Raw genomic sequence first — 18,788 nt, 5'->3', positions numbered from 1 at the left:
ATATTTTTTTTACTGTAGCAAACACTCTACATTTGAGAAAAGGAATCCAATTATTTTATTCAAACCATCGTGAAAAATTACCAATTTCACCGACATTTTGATTCATATTCCGAACAGTTTCGAGTTCATGTTTCAAAATCCGGACAGTCTCAAAATGAGATCTATTTTCTTCAAATTCGCATACACCTTTTTTAGTGTTTATTTATTTTCTCCTGAAAACTCCTAAATAACTTTTTATGAATTATTCCGTCTCTCCTTATTACGATAATAAAAGATGGAAGATTAATACGGTATCAAAAGTCAAAAGATTTTCAGTTTTTTCACACAGAAAAAACGGCTTCGGCCGTATTGATAAATATTCAGTAATTTTTATACGAATAGTTTCTTCTCGTCTTTGAAACCCAGTCAAATTCATAAGTTGGCTAGATTTAATTTTGCGGCGAGCCGGACTTTGGCGACTATTATTCTACGTCAAGCATCGACCTGGTGAGGAGCGATCGCGATGAAGTTGAAAATTTAAGGCTGGAGAATAGCGCCGGCGAGTCAACACGGTTGAGCAGCAATCCCGCAACTGCTCGTCTCGAGTTCTAGCATTGCAAAGCGACCGTCATAATCCACTTGGACTCTCCAGAAGCGCAAAGCGAACCGCCGGAATTTGCGCTGTATCGACTCCGAGCGGGCCAGCGGGCGAGCAGCTTAAAGTCACCGAACTACCGAAGCGTAGTCCAGCATTGGCTGCATATCGATGCTGTATTGGGCTAGTGATGTAACGTGCAATTTGTTTTAGTAAAACACATCAATTGGTTTTTAGTTATTCGTAATTGCAACCGTACTGGCGTTGTACAGTCGTCAACTCGTGCCATTCCAAAAGGATAACCGTACCCTGATCCGTAAGACTTGACTAACTGACTGATTAATACAAATTCACTGTTACAATGCATGAAACATGTACCAAGTGATACGTGAACGAGCCACGTACAAAAAAAAACTGGGACAAAACAAGGAACGGGGGAGGGAGTTTCAACATATATATATATATATATATATATATATATATATATATATATATATATATATATATATATATATATATATATATATATATATATATATATATATATATATATATATATATATATATATATATATATATATATATATATATATATATATATATATATATATATATATATATATATATATATATATATATATATATATATATATATATATATATATATATATATATGTTGAACTCCCTCCCCCGTTCCTTGTTTTGTCCCAGTTTTTTTTTGTACGTGGCTCGTTCACGTATCACTTGGTACATGTTTCATGCATTGTAACAGTGAATTTGTATTAATCAGTCAGTTAGTCAAGTCTTACGGATCAGGGTACGGTTATCCTTTTGGAATGGCACGAGTTGACGACTGTACAACGCCAGTACGGTTGCAATTACGAATAACTAAAACCAATTGATGTGTTTTACTAAAACAAATTGCACGTTACATCACTAGCCCAATACAGCATCGATATGCAGCCAATGCTGGACTACGCTTCGGTAGTTCGGTGACTTTAAGCTGCTCGCCCGCTGGCCCGCTCGGAGTCGATACAGCGCAAATTCCGGCGGTTCGCTTTGCGCTTCTGGAGAGTCCAAGTGGATTATGACGGTCGCTTTGCAATGCTAGAACTCGAGACGAGCAGTTGCGGGATTGCTGCTCAACCGTGTTGACTCGCCGGCGCTATTCTCCAGCCTTAAATTTTCAACTTCATCGCGATCGCTCCTCACCAGGTCGATGCTTGACGTAGAATAATAGTCGCCAAAGTCCGGCTCGCCGCAAAATTAAATCTAGCCAACTTATGAATTTGACTGGGTTTCAAAGACGAGAAGAAACTATTCGTATAAAAATTACTGAATATTTATCAATACGGCCGAAGCCGTTTTTTCTGTGTGAAAAAACTGAAAATCTTTTGACTTTTGATACCGTATTAATCTTCCATCTTTTATTATCGTAATAAGGAGAGACGGAATAATTCATAAAAAGTTATTTAGGAGTTTTCAGGAGAAAATAAATAAACACTAAAAAAGGTGTATGCGAATTTGAAGAAAATAGATCTCATTTTGAGACTGTCCGGATTTTGAAACATGAACTCGAAACTGTTCGGAATATGAATCAAAATGTCGGTGAAATTTGGTAATTTTTCACGATGGTTTGAATAAAATAATTGGATTCCTTTTCTCAAATGTAGAGTGTTTGCTACAGTAAAAAAAATATACATTGTTTAGAGCGATTGAAAATAAATTAGTAAGAACAAATGAAATTTCAAAAATTGCCTCAAATGGCCGTAATTCGAGGCAAGACGTCAAAAAAAAATTATATATCTCGGACATATAATCTTGAAAATTTATGCGCAATCTTGGCGCAATCTGAAATTGTATGGAAATGACGTTTATAGCTCAGAGTTGGCTACGCGAAATGACATGTATTTTGATAAAACGAATATATGCGCAATCTGAGATTGCGCATCGTGTATTAATACGGTTACGAACAGAGTTGAGCGGCACTGACAGTGTAGGATGGCTAGAGCTATGCCATAGGATTGAGAGATCGGAAGTGTGAAATATTAGCGAAGGATAATCGGCCAAAACGATAGAAAAAGGTTTGATGGAAACGGAATGGCGGTAAACGGAAAGATTATAAATAGGAGCAAATGCTATACGAACGTTCTTTTCGGATCGAATCTGGGTAAATAGATTTTAATTTTGGCGCTCGCCTCAAGCTGCCTAAAATAAGTCTACGGCTTGCAGAAGTTTGAAAAACATCCGAAAGCAGTTATAACATTCCTAAATTAAATCTGCAGTTGTGAAGAAACCCGTTGAGAATTTGTTTGTGAGTGCAGTTCAACGGATAATGTTCGGTGTTACGTCCATCCAGCAGAAGGAAACCCGAGAGGTTGCTAGTTCGGTGGTGAGGCAGGAGAGTGGCCAAGGTGAAGCGGTCGTGCCGCGGAGCGACAAAGTCGTTGGTGGAATTGCGAGCGGAGGTTTTCCGACTGCGGAAGGGTCATCGAACACGGAAGCGAGCACGGCACAGCCGAACGGCCCACGGAACGAGGCGGATTTGCGATCACCGTTGCGCAACTCAATGGCGGAGTGCATTGCGACGTCAGAGGAGTCAGTTTGGTTGATTGAAGAGGAGTCAGGAGCAGAAGGTCATGTGACGGAAAAACGCACCGCCGTTCCTACGGCACACCATTCTCGGCGTGCCGAGATTTTAAGAAAGAGAGTTGAAGTGGAGAAGCAGCAGTTGAAGTTGAGACAGATGGAACTGGAGTTGATAGAGCTTGAAGATGCAGGCTACACAGAAGCCAGTGAGCGCGATGGCGCAGCGCAACGGGTTAAAGCAGAAGAATGGCTGTCCGCTACCGATCACTGTGGCGCAAACTCGGCTCCGGGTATGGTACCCCCTACTCCATGTTTCGCTAGCACCGCCAACCCACCACGAATGTTATATCAGGATCATCCCCAGGTTCCTGACTATATTACCTGGAGAAAGTACCATGATGAGGCTCATAGAAGAACTTCCTTCCAAATGCCGCCGAGTTATCGCTCTAGAACTTACGCTGGCACCACCATATATTCAAGCGTTAACCTCACACAATCGCAAATTTCGGCCCGACAAGGTGCGGTTGGAAAAGAACTACCGGTATTCAGTGGTGCGGTGGAAGAGTGGCCGATGTTCATTCGGATGTTTGAGCGATCGACGGAGTTATGTGTTTTTTCGGAGGCAGAAAACTTACTACGGCTTCAGCTGCTTTGCTGCTATTGCCCGATGGGCTGAATGAAGTGATGGAAACGCTAGAAGTGCAGTTCGGTCGTCCCGACCAGATCATCGAAGCGACGGTTGAGAAAGTGAGAAGAATGCCGGCTCCAAATCCTGGTTGTTTAAGGTCCCTTGCGAAATTTGGGTTTTCTGTACGAAATATGTGCGCGACAATAGAGGCTCTCAATTTACCCGAATATGCATACGATGTTGCACTACTACGTGAGCTCGTTTCGAAACTACCATCGGAAGCCGCACTTGATTGGGCACGGTATAAACGGCAGCTGCGGTTTGTAAGTTTGTCAGAATTTGGGCACTGGATTAGTCAATTGGCACGCGACGCTAGCGACGCTATCGTAGACCCTCCTAGTCGTAACGCAAACGAGCAGCGGATTAGTACGGGAAGGCGGCAGCCATCTCAAGACTTTCGTGCACAAAATCATCAACCGTCTCGTCAGCCTCCTCGAATTCACAGACCAGCGATTCGCGCGCCTCAAACCACCTACTGGAACACACACATGGCACATACCCAATTTAACGATTCGATACGCCCAACACCAGGTTCACCGGGTGTAATAGTTCAGTGCTTGTTGTGCAAAGGAACGTGTGATAACTTATCCAACTGCAGCGCGTTTTTACAGTTTTCGGTGGGAGCACGGAGAGCGTTCGTTCACGCAAAGCAGCTATGCATTAAGTGCCTAAGTGCCCACCAGACGCCTTGTTTTGTAACTGCCGTTTGTGGAGTGGATGGGTGCGAAGCCAGTCATCATGCTCTTCTACACGACGGTGTACCGGCGCACGCACCCGCGCCATCAGTGGAACTTTGTAGCACGCATTCAGGCACCGAAGATCGAGTTTTACTGAAATATGTACCAATCAAAGTATACGGCCCTCGTGGTTCTGTCGACACTCATGCGCTTATAGACGACGGGTCGTCGTCAACGTTTATGGACAGTTCGCTTTTAATGAGGTTGGATTGAGTGGTACTCCTGCCCCCCTTTGTCTGCAATGGACTGGCGGAGTGACTCGACAGGAGAATGATTCGGTAAGGCTGAAGATCGTCATATCTGCAAGGAATGGAAACCGTAAATACGAGCTACAGAACACCAGAACGGTAAACAATCTAGCCTTACCTGATTAGTCGTTGTTAGTACCTCAGTTGTCATCCAATTACGAGCATTTAAAGGGCCTGCCGATTGACTCGTACACTGCCGTTCAGCCACGAATTCTGATAGGAATCGCCAAGAATGTTCCAGGAACTACATATTTGAACTTCCATGTGTGCTTATGCGATGGAGTGAGTGAAGAGTTGCTAAATACGGCGTTGAAGGAGTACTTCGCACTGGAAACTATCGGGGTTGAGAAGCCGGTCAAAGAGTGGCGTTGTAAGGAAGATGAAAGGGCGATTATGATATTAGAAAAGGAAACATCGCTTTGCAATAATCGATATGAAAGTGGATTGCTGTGGCGGTACGATAATATCAGTCTTCCATGCAACCGGGCTATGGCTTTGAGGCGCTACAACTGCTTAAAGAGGCGAATGCAACGAGATCCACTCTTGGCGAAGGCGGTTAGAGACACGATGAGAAGCTACGAAGAAAAGGGTTACATTCGGCGTATGACGAAAGACGAGGTATCTGTTCGAAAACCCAGAGACTGGTTCCTGCCCGTTTTCCCAGTAACTAACGCCAACAAACCGGGCAAGATTCGTCTAGTATTCGACGCCGCCGCCGCCGTCAATGGAACAAGCCTAAATAGTGTACTTCTCTCCGGGCCAGATCTTGCGACCAGTCTGTTAACCGTACTGTTCAAATTTCGAGAAAACAGCGTAGCCGTGGTTGGAGACATAAAAAAAATGTTCCATCAGGTGATGATAAAGGATGATGATCAGCGGTCTCAGATGATTTTATGGGAAGGAGACACGCCCGATGAAGAGCCGATTCAATACGTGGTCAAGGTTATGACCTTTGGGGCTGCCTGCTCTCCTAGCACGGCGCAATACGTCAAGAATCGCAATGCCGACCGCTTTCAGTCGAAGTGGCCACGGGCGGTGGAGTGTATAAAGAGCGAGCACTATGTGGATGATATGCTCTTTTGTGTAGAAACGGAGGAAGAAGCGGTTTCGCTCGCTGAAGAAGTGCGGAAAATACATTCGATGGGAGGATTCGAGATTCGCAATTGGATCTCCAACTCAACGCGAGTAGCCAAGCACATGCAGGTACAAGCTGAAACGGAGAAAAGTTTTATTATGGGAAGCGAAGCCGTAGCGGAAAAGGTGTTAGGAATGTGGTGGGACACTTCGAGTGATACCTTCAGCTTTCGACTATCTCCGAGGTACGACGAGGGTCTATTGTCTGGCGACTGCTTACCAACGAAACGACAAGTGCTACGGACTCTCATGAGCATCTACGATCCAATGGGGCTTATTGGACATTTCCTTATGTATCTTAAGTATCTTCTGCAAGAGATTTGGCGCAGTGGTTGCGAATGGGACCAGAGAATCGGCGATCGCCTGGCAGAAAAATGGTGCACATGGAGCAAGGTACTTCGCCACGTTCCCGGCGTGCGGGTTCCTAGATGTTACCGCAAGCTCACATCGAATCGAGCTAAGGCCGAGCTTCATGTGTTTTGCGATGCGAGCGAGGATGTCATGGCCGCTGTAGCGTATCTTAGATTCGAAGAGGATGGTATCGTCGAGTGCGCGTTGGTCGGCTCTAAAACACGCGTTGCACCACTTAAATTCGTATCGATTCCCAGACTGGAACTACAAGCTGCTGTCATCGGTGCACGCTTGGGCCGTACGATAATCCAATCCCATCGACTAGAAATCCAGCGCACCACGTATTGGACAGATTCGAAAAACGTAATGAGCTGGCTGAATTCCGACCATCGCCGCTATCATCAATTCGTCGCCTTTCGCATCGGTGAACTGCTCGAGACAACAGATGTCGACCAGTGGCGGTGGCTGCCGACAAAACATAACGTTGCTGACGAAGGTACCAAGTGGGCAAAAACCCTAGACTTGGCGTCCACAAGTCGATGGTTTAGGGGCCCAGCCTTTCTCTGGTGCACGAAGAGTGAGTGGCCTGTGAGTACCACACCCGTTAACGAGACGGCCGAGGAGCTTCGATCGAGTTTAAACGCACCATCAGATAGTGGAATCGTCGCCTGGCTCCACTCCTTTCGTTCTTTTCGAAAGATTCAGCAAATGGAAACGTTTGCTCAGAGCAGTGGCGTTCGTCATCCGTTTCACGAGGAACGCTCGGGCCCGAGCGCACAACGGCACAAAACAACTCGGAATGTTGACCCAACAGGAGCTAGCGGATGCAGAAAAAACCTTGTTTAAGCAGATTCAACGGGAAGCGTACTCACGTGAGATTCGTAGTCTAAAACATCTAGCTGAGAAAGCTCATCCCTGGCGCAGCGGCGTGGAGAAGGATAGTCCGCTCTATAAACTGACACCCGTCATCGACGATCGTGGGCTGCTGTTAATGAACGGGCGTTTGGCCAACGCCAGTGACGTGAGCCCGCAAACGAGACGCCCAATCATATTGCCTCCAAACCATCGTGGTACGTTTCTATTAATCCATGAGCTTCATGATCGTTTCAGGCACTGCAATCACACGTCGGTTATTAACGAAGTCCGTTCTCGCTTCTGGATACCACGATTACTGAAAAAGTACAAGAGTGTACGACAAGCCTGTCAGGTCTGCCGCATACGGGAGGCCAAGCCCGACCCCCCGATGATGGAAAATTTACCGGATCCCCGACTGGCCATGGGACAACGCGCATTTACGTACACTGGGATCGATTACTTCGGACCCATAAGCGTTTCAGTAGGACGACGTGTGGAGAAGCGGTGGGGCGTACTATTTACGTGTCTTACGGTCAGGGCGGTACACCTGGAAGTAGCGCACTCACTCACCACTGGATCGTGTATCGCCGCAATCCGACGGTTTATCGCCAGGCGCGGCATGCCGCGTGAAAAAGTCAGCGACCGCGGGACAAACTTCGTGGGAGCAGCTCGCGAGTTGATGGAAGCGGTTGCCGAGGTTGACCACGAAGCGTTGATGGTGGAGTTCTGCAGCCCGGAGGTGAAGTGGACGTTTAACCCACCGGGATCGCCCCACTTCGGAGGATGCTGGGAGCGCTTGGTGCGTTCGGTGAAGAAGGTGCTTGGAAAACTCAACCTTCCAATTCGGCCGACGGATGAGATACTCGAAACCGCGCTGGCCGAGATCGAACTAATCATCAATTCAAGGCCGCTGACGTACGTTCCAGTAGACGATGCGTCAGCCGCCCCCTGACTCCAAACGACATTCTTCTGGGAAGCTCTGATGGAAGTAAACCGCCGATCTGGTACAGCGACACGTCGGATGCTGTGAGGTCGATGTGGAGATCGTCGCAACTCATAGCGGATGTTTTCTGGAAAAAATGGGTCTCCGAATACCTTCCGACCTTAGCGCGACGCACGAAATGGTTTAAGCCGGCGCGACCGATCCAGGAAGGCGATGTTGTAATCGTTGTTGATGAATGCTTACCGCGTAACTGTTGGCCTAAGGGACGAGTAGTATCCGTAGTTCGTGCAAAAGACGGGCAAGTTAGACAAGCCGTGGTGAGAACACAAAAGGGTTTTTATAAACGGCCAGCAACAAAATTGGCCGTATTAGACGTGAGAGGTGGGAAAACAGAAGTAGATTTTAGCCCGGCGAGATGGAATAGTGGCGTGGTCGAGCACATGGTAGCAGCTGTCAGTGTGCATGAGAGGGAGTGAGACGCAAGAATTTGTTTACCTTGACGTCACACTGCGGAAGGGAATGTTACGAACAGAGTTGAGCGGCACTGACAGTGTAGGATGGCTAGAGCTATGCCATAGGATTGAGAGATCGGAAGCGTGAAATATTAGCGAAGGATAATCGGCCAAAACGATAGAAAAAGGTTTGATGGAAACGGAATGGCGGTAAACGGAAAGATTATAAATAGGAGCGAATGCTATACGAACGTTCTTTTCGGATCGAATCTGGGTAAATAGATTTTAATTTTGGCGCTCGCCTCAAGCTGCCTAAAATAAGTCTACGGCTTGCAGAAGTTTGAAAAACATCCGAAAGCAGTTATAACACCAACGTAAAATCAAAATATTGTTTTCGTGTTATGCTCACATTCTTACGAATGACCACTTTAGATTTTTTTCCGGAATTCAAGGGAAGATTGTTTATGAAGTTTTAAATTTGGTTCGGGTAAAACAAAATTGTGTTTTGTTACTGTCAAGATTTAAAATCAAATCGTCCGTATTATGAAAAACGTGCTGGAAACTGTAAAATAGGAAAGAAAATATCGTTTAGAACCATCGTTCTTGCCAACAAAAGACAAACGTAACTACCTGAGTGCCAGCGCCTACACGCGTAGCCCAGGTTGTTGTCAAAACAGTGCTGACGTCCAAAAGTGCGCTCCATGTTCAACTAGGAAATTATAGTTAAAACACCAGTATAGTCCTAAAAAGAAACATTGGTAGATATGTGCAGTGATAGAGTATGTGCGCAGCACAAGTACCGAGTGAAAAGTGGAGTATTTTTCATTAAAAAGATAAAAGTGCGAGGTCCAAGGTCTGAAACAATAATACAACAATATGGCGTAAACTGGGTGACATTGGAAAGACGTCACGCCCAACTGACAAAAAAAAACAATCCCAAAGGACAAAACTTCATCTAAAGGGGGAGCTACTAGTAAAAGTGTCAGACAAGAGTCAGATAACGCTCAGATAAGAACAAGAGGCGGACAAATAGCAAGGTGGGTAGATTGAAGTAGCGTGATGTCGACCTTCGGGAGGGCGTTACGTTCGAATGCCAGCAACGCAACAGTGCCGAAGCTTGGCACCGGTCCCGTGGCTGCAGAACAGCGGAGCAACGCAGAAGCAAGCAGCTTCGCCAGTGCTTACGGAGATGAGAAAGGCAATCAGGCAGCTCACTAACTCGTTGGCCGAGGCGAATGCAAAAAACGAACGCATCAATGAGGAGCTAACACAGATGCGCATCCTCATGACCAACAGCAGGAGTATGCGGAGCGCCGGGAATTGATTGCCCAGGAAGAAATGGAGAAGAAATGGGGGCGGAATTCCGGCAAACCAGCAGCAGCAAAGCCAGTCTCACCGACAGGTGGTTATCGGCACGCAGCAGGAGTGCCTGCAACCGGAACAACAACATCAACGCCAGCAACAGCATACGGTGCGTCGGCATAATGTCGATAAGGTAGAAGTCATCCCAGGCGAGAATCAGACCTGGGAAACTGTTTACCAAAAGGTTAAGGATGCCATTAATTTCGACCCGGCGCATAAGGATCTGGTGGATAACGTAGTAATCGGCCGCTGCACTCACGCTGCAAGCATCGACCTGGTGAGGAGCGATCGCGATGAAGTTGAAAATTTAAGGCAGGAGAATAGCGCCGGCGAGTCAACACGGTTGAGCAGCAATCCCGCAACATACTCGTCTCGAGTTCTAGCATTGCAAAGCGACCGTCATAATCCACTTGGACTCTCCAGAAGCGCAAAGCGAACCGCCGGAACTGTATTGGGCTAGTGATGTGACGTGCAATTTGTTTTAGTAAAACACATCAATTGGTTTTTAGTTATTCGTAATTGCAACCGTACTGGCGTTGTACAGTCGTCAACTCGTGCAATTCCAAAAGGATAACCGTACCCTGATCCGTAAGACTTGACTAACTGACTGATTAAAACAAATTCACTGTTACAATGCATGAAACATGTACCAAGTGATACGTGAACGAGCCACGTACAAAAAAAAAACTGGGACAAAACAAGGAACGGGGGAGGGAGTTCAACATATATATATATATATATAGATATATATATATATATATATATATATATATATATATATATATATATATATATATATATATATATATATATAGATATCTATATATATATATATATATATATATATATATATATATATATATATATATATATATATATATATATATATATATATATATATGTTGAACTCCCTCCCCCGTTCCTTGTTTTGTCCCAGTTTTTTTTTGTACGTGGCTCGTTCACGTATCACTTGGTACATGTTTCATGCATTGTAACAGTGAATTTGTATTAATCAGTCAGTTAGTCAAGTCTTACGGATCAGGGTACGGTTATCCTTTTGGAATGGCACGAGTTGACGACTGTACAACGCCAGTACGGTTGCAATTACGAATAACTAAAAACCAATTGATGTGTTTTACTAAAACAAATTGCACGTTACATCACTAGCCCAATACAGCATCGATATGCAGCCAATGCTGGATTACGCTTCGGTAGTTCGGTGACTTTAAGCTGCTCGCCCGCTGGCCCGCTCGGAGTCGATACAGCGCAAATTCCGGCGGTTCGCTTTGGGCTTCTGGAGAGTCCAAGTGGATTATGACGGTCGCTTTGCAATGCTAGAACTCGAGACGAGCAGTTGCGGGATTGCTGCTCAACCGTGTTGACTCGCCGGCGCTATTCTCCAGCCTTAAATTTTCAACTTCATCGCGATCGCTCCTCACCAGGTCGATGCTTGACGTAGAATAATAGTCGCCAAAGTCCGGCTCGCCGCAAAATTAAATCTAGCCAACTTATGAATTGACTGGGTTTCAAAGACGAGAAGAAACTATTCGTATAAAAATTACTGAATATTTATCAATACGGCCGAAGCCATTTTTTCTGTGTGAAAAAACTGAAAATCTTTTGACTTTGATACCGTATTAATCTTCCATCTTTTATTATCGTAATAAGGAGAGACGGAATAATTCATAAAAAGTTATTTAGGAGTTTTCAGGAGAAAATAAATAAACACTAAAAAAGGTGTATGCGAATTTGAAGAAAATAGATCTCATTTTGAGACTGTCCGGATTTTGAAACATGAACTCGAAACTGTTCGGAATATGAATCAAAATGTCGGTGAAATTTGGTAATTTTTCACGATGGTTTGAATAAAATAATTGGATTCCTTTTCTCAAATGTAGAGTGTTTGCTACAGTAAAAAAAATATACATTGTTTAGAGCGATTGAAAATAAATTAGTAAGAACAATGAAATTTCAAAAATTGCCTCAAATGGCCGTAATTCGAAGCAAGACGGTACATCAATATCCATTGTAACGGTAAACACCAACTGTTACGAACAGAGTTGAGCGGCACTGACAGTGTAGGATGGCTAGAGCTATGCCACAGGATTGAGAGATCGGAAGTGTGAAATATTAGCGAAGGATAATCGGCCAAAACGATAGAAAAAGGTTTGATGGAAACGGAATGGCGGTAAACGGAAAGATTATAAATAGGAGCGAATGCTATACGAACGTTCTTTTCGGATCGAATCTGGGTAAATAGATTTTAATTTTGGCGCTCGCCTCAAGCTGCCTAAAATAAGTCTACGGCTTGCAGAAGTTTGAAAAACATCCGAAAGCAGTTATAACATTCCAAAATTAAATCTGCAGTTGTGAAGAAACCCGTTGAGAATTTGTTTGTGAGTGCAGTTCAACGGATAATGTTCGGTGTTACGTCCATCCAGCAGAAGGAAACCCGAGAGGTTGCTAGTTCGGTGGTGAGGCAGGAGAGTGGCCAAGGTGAAGCGGTCGTGCCGCGGAGCGACAAAGTCGTTGGTGGAATTGCGAGCGGAGGTTTTCCGACTGCGGAAGGGTCATCGAACACGGAAGCGAGCACGGCACAGCCGAACGGCCCACGGAACGAGGCGGATTTGCGATCACCGTTGCGCAACTCAATGGCGGAGTGCATTGCGACGTCAGAGGAGTCAGTTTGGTTGATTGAAGAGGAGTCAGGAGCAGAAGGTCATGTGACGGAAAAACGCACCGCCGTTCCTACGGCACACCATTCTCGGCGTGCCGAGATTTTAAGAAAGAGAGTTGAAGTGGAGAAGCAGCAGTTGAAGTTGAGACAGATGGAACTGGAGTTGATAGAGCTTGAAGATGCAGGCTACACAGAAGCCAGTGAGCGCGATGGCGCAGCGCAACGGGTTAAAGCAGAAGAATGGCTGTCCGCTACCGATCACTGTGGCGCAAACTCGGCTCCGGGTATGGTACCCCCTACTCCATGTTTCGCTAGCACCGCCAACCCACCACGAATGTTATATCAGGATCATCCCCAGGTTCCTGACTATATTACCTGGAGAAAGTACCATGATGAGGCTCATAGAAGAACTTCCTTCCAAATGCCGCCGAGTTATCGCTCTAGAACTTACGCTGGCACCACCATATATTCAAGCGTTAACCTCACACAATCGCAAATTTCGGCCCGACAAGGTGCGGTTGGAAAAGAACTACCGGTATTCAGTGGTGCGGTGGAAGAGTGGCCGATGTTCATTCGGATGTTTGAGCGATCGACGGAGTTATGTGGTTTTTCGGAGGCAGAAAACTTACTACGGCTTCAGCTGCTTTGCTGCTATTGCCCGATGGGCTGAATGAAGTGATGGAAACGCTAGAGGTGCAGTTCGGTCGTCCCGACCAGATCATCGAAGCGACGGTTGAGAAAGTGAGAAGAATGCCGGCTCCAAATCCTGGTTGTTTAAGGTCCCTTGCGAAATTTGGGTTTTCTGTGCGAAATATGTGCGCGACAATAGAGGCTCTCAATTTACCCGAATATGCATACGATGTTGCACTACTACGTGAGCTCGTTTCGAAACTACCATCGGAAGCCGCACTTGATTGGGCACGGTATAAACGGCAGCTGCGGTTTGTAAGTTTGTCAGAATTTGGGCACTGGATTAGTCAATTGGCACGCGACGCTAGCGACGCTATCGTAGACCCTCCTAGTCGTAACGCAAACGAGCAGCGGATTAGTACGGGAAGGCGGCAGCCATCTCAAGACTTTCGTGCACAAAATCATCAACCGTCTCGTCAGCCTCCTCGAATTCACAGACCAGCGATTCGCGCGCCTCAAACCACCTACTGGAACACACACATGGCACATACCCAATTTAACGATTCGATACGCCCAACACCAGGTTCACCGGGTGTAATAGTTCAGTGCTTGTTGTGCAAAGGAACGTGTGATAACTTATCCAACTGCAGCGCGTTTTTACAGTTTTCGGTGGGAGCACGGAGAGCGTTCGTTCACGCAAAGCAGCTATGCATTAAGTGCCTAAGTGCCCACCAGACGCCTTGTTTTGTAACTGCCGTTTGTGGAGTGGATGGGTGCGAAGCCAGTCATCATGCTCTTCTACACGACGGTGTACCGGCGCACGCACCCGCGCCATTAGTGGAACTTTGTAGCACGCATTCAGGCACCGAAGATCGAGTTTTACTGAAATATGTACCAATCTAAGTATACGGCCCTCGTGGTTCTGTCGACACTCATGCGCTTATAGACGACGGGTCGTCGTCAACGTTTATGGACAGTTCGCTTTTAAATGAGGTTGGATTGAGTGGTACTCCTGCCCCCCTTTGTCTGCAATGGACTGGCGGAGTGACTCGACAGGAGAATGATTCGGTAAGGCTGAAGATCGTCATATCTGCAAGGAATGGAAACCGTAAATACGAGCTACAGAACACCAGAACGGTAAACAATCTAGCCTTACCTGAGCAGTCGTTGTTAGTACCTCAGTTGTCATCCAATTACGAGCATTTAAAGGGCCTGCCGATTGACTCGTACACTGCCGTTCAGCCACGAATTCTGATAGGAATCGCCAAGAATGTTCCAGGAACTACATATTTGAACTTCCATGTGTGCTTATGCGATGGAGTGAGTGAAGAGTTGCTAAATACGGCGTTGAAGGAGTACTTCGCACTGGAAACTATCGGGGTTGAGAAGCCGGTCAAAGAGTGGCGTTGTAAGGAAGATGAAAGGGCGATTATGATATTAGAAAAGGAAACATCGCTTTGCAATAATCGATATGAAAGTGGATTGCTGTGGCGGTACGATAATATCAGTCTTCCATGCAACCGGGCTATGGCTTTGAGGCGCTACAACTGCTTAAAGAGGCGAATGCAACGAGATCCACTCTTGGCGAAGGCGGTTAGAGACACGATGAGAAGCTACGAAGAAAAGGGTTACATTCGGCGTATGACGAAAGACGAGGTATCTGTTCGAAAACCCAGAGACTGGTTCCTGCCCGTTTTCCCAGTAACTAACGCCAACAAACCGGGCAAGATTCGTCTAGTATTCGACGCCGCCGCCGCCGTCAATGGAACAAGCCTAAATAGTGTACTTCTCACCGGGCCAGATCTTGCGACCAGTCTGTTAACCGTACTGTTCAAATTTCGAGTAAACAGCGTAGCCGTGGTTGGAGACATAAAAAAAATGTTCCATCAGGTGATGATAAAGGATGATGATCAGCGGTCTCAGATGATTTTATGGGAAGGAGACACGCCCGATGAAGAGCCGATTCAATACGTGGTCAAGGTTATGACCTTTGGGGCTGCCTGCTCTCCTAGCACGGCGCAATACGTCAAGAATCGCAATGCCGACCGCTTTCAGTCGAAGTGGCCACGGGAGGTGGAGTGTATAAAGAGCGAGCACTATGTGGATGATATGCTCTTTTGTGTAGAAACGGAGGAAGAAGCGGTTTCGCTCGCTGAAGAAGTGCGGAAAATACATTCGATGGGAGGATTCGAGATTCGCAATTGGATCTCCAACTCAACGCGAGTAGCCAAGCACATGCAGGTACAAGCTGAAACGGAGAAAAGTTTTATTATGGGAAGCGAAGCCGTAGCGGAAAAGGTGTTAGCAATGTGGTGGGACACTTCGAGTGATACCTTCAGCTTTCGACTATCTCCGAGGTACGACGAGAGTCTATTGTCTGGCGACTGCTTACCAACGAAACGACAAGTGCTACGGACTCTCATGAGCATCTACGATCCAATGGGGCTTATTGGACATTTCCTTATGTATCTTAAGTATCTTCTGCAAGAGATTTGGCGCAGTGGTTGCGAATGGGACCAGAGAATCGGCGATCGCTTGGCAGAAAAATGGTGCACATGGAGCAAGGTACTTCGCCACGTTCCCGGCGTGCGGGTTCCTAGATGTTACCGCAAGCTCACATCGAATCGAGCTAAGGCCGAGCTTCATGTGTTTTGCGATGCGAGCGAGGATGTCATGGCCGCTGTAGCGTATCTTAGATTCGAAGAGGATGGTATCGTCGAGTGCGCGTTGGTCGGCTCTAAAACACGCGTTGCACCACTTAAATTCGTATCGATTCCCAGACTGGAACTACAAGCTGCTGTCATCGGTGCACGCTTGGGCCGTGCGATAATCCAATCCCATCGACTAGAAATCCAGCGCACCACGTATTGGACAGATTCGAAAAACGTAATGAGCTGGCTGAATTCCGACCATCGCCGCTATCATCAATTCGTCGCCTTTCGCATCGGTGAACTGCTCGAGACAACAGATGTCGACCAGTGGCGGTGGCTGCCGACAAAACATAACGTTGCTGACGAAGGTACCAAGTGGGCAAAAACCCTAGACTTGGCGTCCACAAGTCGATGGTTTAGGGGCCCAGCCTTTCTCTGGTGCACGAAGAGTGAGTGGCCTGTGAGTACCACACCCGTTAACGAGACGGCCGAGGAGCTTCGATCGAGTTTAACGCACCATCAGATAGTGGAATCGTCGCCTGGCTCCACTCCTTTCGTTCTTTTCGAAAGATTCAGCAAATGGAAACGTTTGCTCAGAGCAGTGGCGTTCGTCATCCGTTTCACGAGGAACGCTCGGGCCCGAGCGCACAACGGCACAAAACAACTCGGAATGTTGACCCAACAGGAGCTAGCGGATGCAGAAAAAACCTTGTTTAAGCAGATTCAACGGGAAGCGTACTCACGTGAGATTCGTAGTCTAAAACATCTAGCTGAGAAAGCTCATCCCTGGCGCAGCGGCGTGGAGAAGGATAGTCCGCTCTATAAACTGACACCCGTCATCGACGATCGTGGGCTGCTGTTAATGAACGGGCGTTTGGCCAACGCCAGTGACGTGAGCCCGCAAACTAGACGCCCAATCATATTGCCTCCAAACCATCGTGGTACGTTTCTATTAATCCATGAGCTTCATGATCGTTTCAGGCACTGCAATCACACGTCGGTTACTAACGAAGTCCGTTCTCGCTTCTGGATACCACGATTACTGAAAACGTACAAGAGTGTACGACAAGCCTGTCAGGTCTGCCGCATACGGGAGGCCAAGCCCGACCCCCCGATGATGGAAAATTTACCGGATCCCCGACTGGCCATGGGACAACGCGCATTTACATACACTGGGATCGATTACTTCGGACCCATAAGCGTTTCAGTAGGACGACGTGTGGAGAAGCGGTGGGGCGTACTATTTACGTGTCTTACGGTCAGGGCGGTACACCTGGAAGTAGCGCACACACTCACCACTGGATCGTGTATCGCCGCAATCCGACGGTTTATCGCCAGGCGCGGCATGCCGCGTGAAATAGTCAGCGACCGCGGGACAAACTTCGTGGGAGCAGCTCGCGAGTTGATGGAAGCGGTTGCCGAGGTTGACCACGAAGCGTTGATGGTGGAGTTCTGCAGCCCGGAGGTGAAGTGGACGTTTAACCCACCGGGATCGCCCCACTTCGGAGGATGCTGGGAGCGCTTGGTGCGTTCGGTGAAGAAGGTGCTTGGAAAACTCAACCTTCCAATTCGGCCGACGGATGAGATACTCGAAACCGCGCTGGCCGAGATCGAACTAATCATCAATTCAAGGCCGCTGACGTACGTTCCAGTAGACGATGCGTCAGCCGCCCCCCTGACTCCAAACGACATTCTTCTGGGAAGCTCTGATGGAAGTAAACCGCCGATCTGGTACAGCGACACGTCGGATGCTGTGAGGTCGATGTGAAGATCGTCGCAACTCATAGCGGATGTTTTCTGGAAAAAATGGGTCTCCGAATACCTTCCGACCTTAGCGCGACGCACGAAATGGTTTAAGCCGGCGCGACCGATCCAGGAAGGCGATGTTGTAATCGTTGTTGATGAATGCTTACCGCGTAACTGTTGGCCTAAGGGACGAGTAGTATCCGTAGTTCGTGCAAAAGACGGGCAAGTTAGACAAGCCGTGGTGAGAACACAAAAGGGTTTTTATAAACGGCCAGCAACAAAATTGGCCGTATTAGACGTGAGAGGTGGGAAAACAGAAGTAGATTTTAGCACCGGCGAGATGGAATAGTGGCGTGGTCGAGCACATGGTAGCAGCTGTCAGTGTGCATGAGAGGGAGTGAGACGCAAGAATTTGTTTACCTTGACGTCACACTGCGGAAGGGAATGTTACGAACAGAGTTGAGCGGCACTGACAGTGTAGGATGGCTAGAGCTATGCCATAGGATTGAGAGATCGGAAGCGTGAAATATTAGCGAAGGATAATCGGCCAAAACGATAGAAAAAGGTTTGATGGAAACGGAATGGCGGTAAACGGAAAGATTATAAATAGGAGCGAATGCTATACGAACGTTCTTTTCGGATCGAATCTGGGTAAATAGATTTTAATTTTGGCGCTCGCCTCAAGCTGCCTAAAATAAGTCTACGGCTTGCAGAAGTTTGAAAAACATCCGAAAGCAGTTATAACACCAACGTAAAATCAAAATATTGTTTTCGTGTTATGCTCACATTCTTACGAATGACCACTTTAGATTTTTTTCCGGAATTCAAGGGAAGATTGTTTATGAAGTTTTAAATTTGGTTCGGGTAAAACAAAATTGTGTTTTGTTACTGTCAAGATTTAAAATCAAATCGTCCGTATTATGAAAAACGTGCTGGAAACTGTAAAATAGGAAAGAAAATATCGTTTAGAACCATCGTTCTTGCCAACAAAAGACAAACGTAACTACCTGAGTGCCAGCGCCTACACGCGTAGCCCAGGTTGTTGTCAAAACAGTGCTGACGTCCAAAAGTGCGCTCCATGTTCAACTAGGAAATTATAGTTAAAACACCAGTATAGTCCTAAAAAGAAACATTGGTAGATGTGTGCAGTG

General features: G+C 46.5%; 2 long non-coding RNA genes across 2 annotated transcripts; both read right to left on the bottom strand.

Annotated features, from left to right (window-relative positions):
• Positions 1 to 4,800: 4,800 nt before the first annotated feature.
• Positions 4,801 to 8,530, bottom strand: LOC121594149. The gene is made up of 3 exons (XR_006004908.1): positions 8,363 to 8,530; positions 4,955 to 5,170; positions 4,801 to 4,888 (listed from the first exon to the last, which is right to left on the bottom strand). It is a non-coding gene; the product is annotated as an uncharacterized LOC121594149 (long non-coding RNA).
• A 5,716-nt stretch (positions 8,531 to 14,246) lies between these two features.
• LOC121594254 lies at positions 14,247 to 17,982 on the bottom strand. Its single transcript, XR_006004930.1, has 3 exons — positions 17,805 to 17,982; positions 14,397 to 14,612; positions 14,247 to 14,330 (listed from the first exon to the last, which is right to left on the bottom strand). It is a non-coding gene; the product is annotated as an uncharacterized LOC121594254 (long non-coding RNA).
• Between the last annotated feature and the right edge of the window lie 806 nt (positions 17,983 to 18,788).

The sequence above is a fragment of the Anopheles merus genome, chromosome 2L (genome assembly GCF_017562075.2).
Source record: "Anopheles merus strain MAF chromosome 2L, AmerM5.1, whole genome shotgun sequence".
Lineage (NCBI taxonomy): Eukaryota > Metazoa > Arthropoda > Insecta > Diptera > Culicidae > Anopheles > Anopheles merus.
The sequence above is the reverse complement of the archived record's forward strand: the minus strand, read 5'-3'. Positions and strand labels throughout refer to the sequence as shown.